The sequence below is a fragment of the Protopterus annectens genome, chromosome 7.part0 (genome assembly GCF_019279795.1).
Source record: "Protopterus annectens isolate FY-2018-M chromosome 7.part0, PAN1.0, whole genome shotgun sequence".
NCBI classification, from domain to species: domain Eukaryota; kingdom Metazoa; phylum Chordata; order Ceratodontiformes; family Protopteridae; genus Protopterus; species Protopterus annectens.
The window spans coordinates 706,756,949-706,763,875 of record NC_056739.1 but is presented as its reverse complement, the minus strand read 5'-3'; positions in this window follow the sequence as shown (position 1 = coordinate 706,763,875).

Genomic DNA, 6,927 nt, shown 5'->3' with positions numbered 1-6,927 from the left:
GTGTATTGAAATGCAGAAGCAGGAAGATCATCTGCTTCCTGTTAACATTTTGATACATTGTCACTGGCTATGTTACAGATTGTGCCTTTGTTTGTGGTTTGCTGGACTCAAGAGAAGTGAACAAAATGATTTTAATGTTTTTCTCATTTTTCTCTGAGTTTGCATGATCTCAGACTTAGTGTGTGTATATGTAGAAGGGTCAGAGATCACTCCATACTAGAGGACTATTTTAGCTACTTTGTCAGTGCAATTATCTTTATGTATTTAGGTCATACCTCCAATTTATGTCAGCATTTTAACATCGTAATGGCTTTTTTGAGATAGTTATCTGGCTGTGCACATTTTAGCAAAAGCTATCAATCTAAGTTTTAAAAATGATTCTATTCTAGCAAGTTTCTCAATGACTGTGGATATTTAAAGAAAAGTATTTCAATTTATTTTTATGTTTATCTACTGTCGTATTATACCAGATATCCCTCTGTTTGTTGTAAATAGTACTGCATTTTTTTTTTGTTTTCCCTGTATATTTGCATTGTTTTTGACAATTTTACTTGTAGGTTTATCAAAATCAAGCCAACACTGTAATTTATGTGCATTTACAGGAGAAGCAACCTTATCTGTTGCAGTTAATTACTATGAATGTTGTCTTTTAAACTTTTAATATCTATCATGGAATTACACACACACACACACACACACACACACACACACACACACACACACACACACGTGTGTGTGTGTGTGTGTGTGTGTGTGTGTGTGTGGGAATGGTTAAGTTGGTCAAAACTCCCAAATGTCAGCCTGTTTTGTTGGTACACTGTGGTTAACAAAGCAGATGGTTGACAGTTGTGTGAGACTGGTATGTTACAACTTTGAGGAATATGCTCCTTCCCTGTGGATTTTTTTTATCTCAGAGTTCATATTTATAATTAGTAGAGGGTGTGGGGTTGCAGAGGGGTTTGTCTCTTTCACAAAAAAACAAGACAAAAAAAAAAGAAAACAATTTATTTTTGTTTGCATACACTGAGGAAGTTCCTCACACATGTGCACATGCGCAGTGCCTTGTCGATATTTGCGTTGTTGTCCTTTGTTGTCAATGTTATTGACACTGGACTTCAGGTATGTTGATGCAATTCAGTACACCTATTTTATATATACATACATATATATATATATATATATATATATATATATATATATATATATAAATATTATAAAATAACATGGCGCAGTATACACTGCCAAATGCACATCTTGTCAACATAGTGTACTTATGTCACTTTAAAATGGAAGTTGCATTGAACAGTACTAGGAAAGTTCAAACTTCAGCTTGTTGACTCCTGTTGTGTGTACAAGCTATGTCTGTGTGCATATAAGCAGGGTGAGGGTTAGCATTCATGAGTTAGGTGATATAAGGAGGCTTTGGGATTATTACAATGTCAGAGCAGAAGCAAAACATACAGTGTGTAAAAGAATACAATTTTGTGATGAATTTTAGCAAGAGGCTATAAAAGGGTGGCCATGGAGAGAATAAAAGAATAGGTCAGAATATTGAGAAATGGTATAATGAATCCATACTTTAGAAGGAATACAATTTCAAGTAGTCACAACAGTAGTCCTTTAACCATCCCATTCATTATGACCTGTGGTATTAACCAGAAGATTATTATAAACATAATAAAACAGAATTTGATAATTCTTACTGCATCACTGGATATCATAAAATTGGTGGATGCAACAATCAGATTTGTCTATATGAATAAACGTAATTCAAAGCAACAGCTATGTAATAATAAGCCATCTGTGCAGCACACAGCTGATTTCAGAAGGTGTACATTTCCTTGAAATAAAAATAATTATTTTAAATGTATATCTTTTATTGACTGCTTTGAACATCCTGTTACTAAGAAGAAATTTTGGTTTAATTTGAGAACAGATAGTCAAGCGTAGTGTGCACTGCATTTTATGTGGGGAAGTCCAATAGAACATTTATAAAGACTCCATTATGTAATATTTATGTTGTTGTTTGTCTTTTGGCTTTTTCCCGGAAAGGGGTCGCCACAGCGGAACTCTAGTCTGCTAATGATTGGCAGTAGATTTTTACAAAACGCCAAGGTGCCAGCTCGATGCCCAACCTTTGTCGAAGGCACGCCCATTTACACACACATGTCTTTCGAACGCTACCCAACCATGGGGAGGACATGCAGACTCCACACAGAAGGCACTCCCAAGCCACGCCGAGAATCGAACGGGAGAACCTTTTGCTGTGAGGTAACAATGCTACCGCCATACCACTGCGGCATTACTCCATTATGTAATATTTATATGATATTAAAACACAGAATGTGAGTAATGCCCTGGGTAAATATGTTGATATTATGGGTAAAGAACATATCTTCAAATTGTGTGCATTTCAGGTTGTCCAACAAGGTATTAGAAGGGGTGATGTCACCAATAAAACCAAGTGCAAAGAATATGAATTGATTACCAGATTGAAATCTGTTTAGTTTCCAGACATAATTCTGCTTTAAAACCAAATCAAAGTGTTTACATCACTAGTTGTATGAACTGTCAAATATTTTAAGCATATTTAAGTTGGATTCAATGAATGATATTTTGGTACTTGATGAAGCATTGTATACATGGAAGCTTGTATTTTTGCTTTTTATTTTCCTTGATTAAATTTTGTGTTGTGAACTACACTGTCTTATTTTATTTTTGTATTATTACTGTTTAGCTTAATTGATCTTCAGGGATGTTTTTGGTTTTGTAAGAGACTCAGGAATCGTCAAAGAGAAGGTATGTGATGGGACAAGACATTATGGCAGAGTTTTTGGAGGCGAGGTAGTCTGCACTTATAAACTATAATAGAATAATTGTGAAGAAAATGTATTTAGTAGAATTTTTTGTAATAAAGAGATAGCTTGGTAGAAAGGACTGTATTTGAATATACAGAACACATAGTTGTGAGGTGTAATAATGGATGACTGGGTGATAATTGTGTATGGAGTGGAAGACTGGATGGTAAATACATTAGTTGCAGTGTGCATGGCATGACAGAGTTAGTGAAAAAAGAGTGTCCCATAGATTTAATTAAATCCATGTAGGCATAATGTACAGCCTACATGGAAGGTACCGTGGCTGTGTACATGGTTCCCCTTGGTAATGCTCCATGCATATTAATGAAGGCGCATTACTGAGGGAGAGCCATGTAACATGGCTATTGAATCAGTATAGGGAGTGTGTTACTGTGTCCGCAGATAAGTAACACACCCATTGCACTGTCAAAGTAAAGTATAGCAATGTATGCACATGTATTAAATTTATTTTATTTTTTTTTATATTTGCACAGTGTGGCATGGTGCACAGCAATTGACACATGCCAGACATCTAAAAGTTGAAACCGGATACATTTAATTATGAATGCAAAGGTCAAGTTTAAGGATAGCTGAGTGGGTTTGCATGATGCAGTGTGGTGCTCAGCAGGGCTTAAATGTAGTTGAGAGATATATGTAAAAGTATAGCAGCATTCTACATATCCACATAGCCAAATGGTTAAAGTGACAGCCTTATGTGCAGTAGTTGCAGGGTTTGAGTACACAGAAGGGTTATTAAACATTTATTTTCCAAATACAAATTATGCCAATTATATTTCAGTCCTGATGTGCCATGCTCAGCTAAGCTCCGCTAAGCACTGTTAAGCCATGCCAAGCACCGCATAAACAAGATCTGTTTTAGCACTGCTTGGCACTACGCATCTCTGCTTAGCTGGTTTGGGCTAAGCATTGCCAGCTTAAGCATTGCTCAGCTGAGCTCAGCTGGTTTGCGGGGTGTTACATGACATGCCACATTTTTAAAAATTGCTCAATGGCATTAAAGGGTGAGAAAACAGGGTACGTGAACCACAATAGGTGGGAATACTGCAGAATTCATTGGAGTTCAACTTGTGAGGATTAAGGCAGGTGTTGGAGAAGGTTCATGCATCAGTGGTGGGGCATTGATGAGTCCAGGGTCATGGTTGGACTCCTAGTCAAAAACCATGAAGACTGTCTCATGCAGGGAGGTTACTGGGGCTTGGATTAGAAAGCAGATGCCTGGGACCAGCTGGCAAGGGACCTCACCAGTGCAACTGGTATCCCCCGCACAGGTGAGCAGTGCTGTCACCACCATGATGACCTGAAAAGAAGGAAGGGGGCTCTGTTGGGTGCTTGGGTCCAAGAATTACAGACAGGCAATGCTCCACATGTGTGTAAACATGTTGATCTGTGTTTCAATAATGTCTAATCTTGAATGTCTGCCAAACTGGTATACATAATGGTGTGCTTCTGTCTCAACAGCTGTAGATGTAAGAGCTTGCAATGTCGAGGTGCATGCATGGTACCTGGCCAGGTTGCACTATGAGTGTGGTGAGTACAGTTGTAGTATGCTATGTATAGTCAAATAACAAAAAAAAAAGATTAGAGCATGAATCAGTAATGTACAAAACATTTGTAGTGCAATAACTGTGGAATTACAGCTGCATAATGCCAACTGTTATACAAGAAAAACTTGAGAAACTATTCCAGTAACTGCATGAAGGTATCTGCAATAAACTGTTGTGCAATACTTGTGGAATTAGAGCTGCTATTTCAACCCAGAAACAATATATTTTGTACACCTGCATTTTACTTAGTAATGTATAGGTTACCTAGTACCTCTGTCATGATTGTATTATATTACTAGCACATTCATGGTAATGATTGTAACAGACTGTGAAATCTGAATAAACAATTATTTACACATGCAATATAGTGCATTATATACTATCATAATTTCTTATCATTTAAAGTATGTAAACGTCTTCTAAATGTATTTGTCTTTAATTATTAGCCCTCTTTTTAATATGTTAGCATACCTCAGCATGTTATACTAACTGTTCTTATTCTTTAATTACCATGTATTACACTGTAAGTTCTCAGAGCCTTTCTCCCCCAGGACTCCGCTGACAATGGGCACTAGCTGTCCAGTCAGATTATCCTGGAAAAATAAATGTTAAACAAAAATAATAAATAAATATGCATGTGTGTTCAACTGTAACTGCAGTGTACTATAACACTGTAGTAGTACTACCAAGTCAAATTTTGTTTCCAAGTGCGCTCTAGGTAAATATCAGTCAGTCAGACTGCAGCAGTAACTCAGCAGCTCAGTTTGTTAAATGTTGTATTCAAAGTACATTTTTACACAAACATACCAGGGTTTGAATCCAGTGCTATGTACTAATAAATATTACTGATTCAGATATGTTATGATGACAGATATTCTCTCCACAGGGATGACTGGTACATTGGTGAAGGAGCCTATATTATGTGTAAATAATTGTTTATTCAGATTTCATAGTCTGTTACAATCATTGCCACGAGTGTGCTAGTAATGCAGAAAATAAAGGAAGTATGTGCAGGAATAATAGCAGATATTAACATAAAAGAAATGAAATGCGTACTCTTGGTATGGCTGTATGCCTGGTGTGTCATGGAAAGTTTGCTGCAGTCAATTACTACATGTGACGCACATGCCCCCTGCAGGCAGTGCTATTGGGTTCTATCCCTATGCTTACCAAACATATGGTAGCAGTCATGTATTGATTACAGTTATCATTCTCTCCACAGGAACTGCAGGTAAATGTGTGAGCTACCTCATTTTGTTGTGTAAATATGTTTTTTTTTTCAGATGTCAGAGGCTGTTGAAATCAGTACCACCAATGTGTTATTAATGCAGAAAATGAAGGCAATACATGATGTAATAATAAAATATACTAAAATAAAACAAATAAATACAAAATGTGTACTGTTAGTATGTATGGCTGTATGCCTGCTGTGACTTGGAAAGGTTGCTGTAGTGTGTTACTACATTTGATGTACATGTCCCCTGGAAGCACTGCTGTTGGGTTCTAACCCCATGCATGCCAGAAATATTACATTAGCTTAACTGTCACTTATTGATTACAGATCTTATTCTCTCCACAGGAACTGCAGGTAAATATGTGAGCTAGCTCATATTATTATGTAAATAACTGTTTTTTTCAGATGTCACAGACTGTTGAAATCAGTACCACCAATGTCCTATTAATACATAAAATGAAGTAAATACCTGAAATAATAGTAACATAGAATAAAATAAAATAAATAAATAAAATGTGCACTCTTGGTATGGTTGTATGCCTGCTGTGTCTTGGAAAGTTTGCTGCTGTCAATTAATACAAGTGACACACATGTCCCCTGGAGTCACTGCTATTGTTTTTTTATCTCCATGTCTGCCAAGCAAGGTATGACATTTGTTTACTCTCTTTACTGTACACATGCATGTTTCTCAAGTGTCACACTGTCACAGAATGTAATTACTGTTGTGTGATCCCTCTGTCACAGATGTATCATTGACAAGCTTATTTGTCAGTAGCAGAGTAACAGTACATCAGCCCACAGTACACCATGGAAGTTATATAGGTTCACCTGATGTCCAAGTGTTCTTAGTAGTTGTGTACCTGCATGTATTACTGCTTGGCCCATAGTGTCCCATGCAGATAGCTTGAGAGGTATGTACGTGCTACAGCAGCTATACGGCATATTTACACATAAAGAAAGGTAAGACCTGTAGAGTAGATAGCATTACTGTAGTCAACAATATAACCCATGATGGTATTAATGGACTGTATTTTTCTCTGTCTCTCTCTCTCTCTCTCTCCCCACCCCTTATCTTCATACATTTATTATTGCTATATATTGGGGGGGATTCAGTAATCCTCCGTGTAGGACGAATGAAGTCCTACTCGGAGACTGCTGTCTAAGAGTTAGACGTCAGCGCATCATGCATATGCATGAGGGCGTGCTGACTCAACTTCCAGGCTAACATGGAGCGTGTAGGAGTGCAGGGGGTGTGACAGACTGCCGAGCA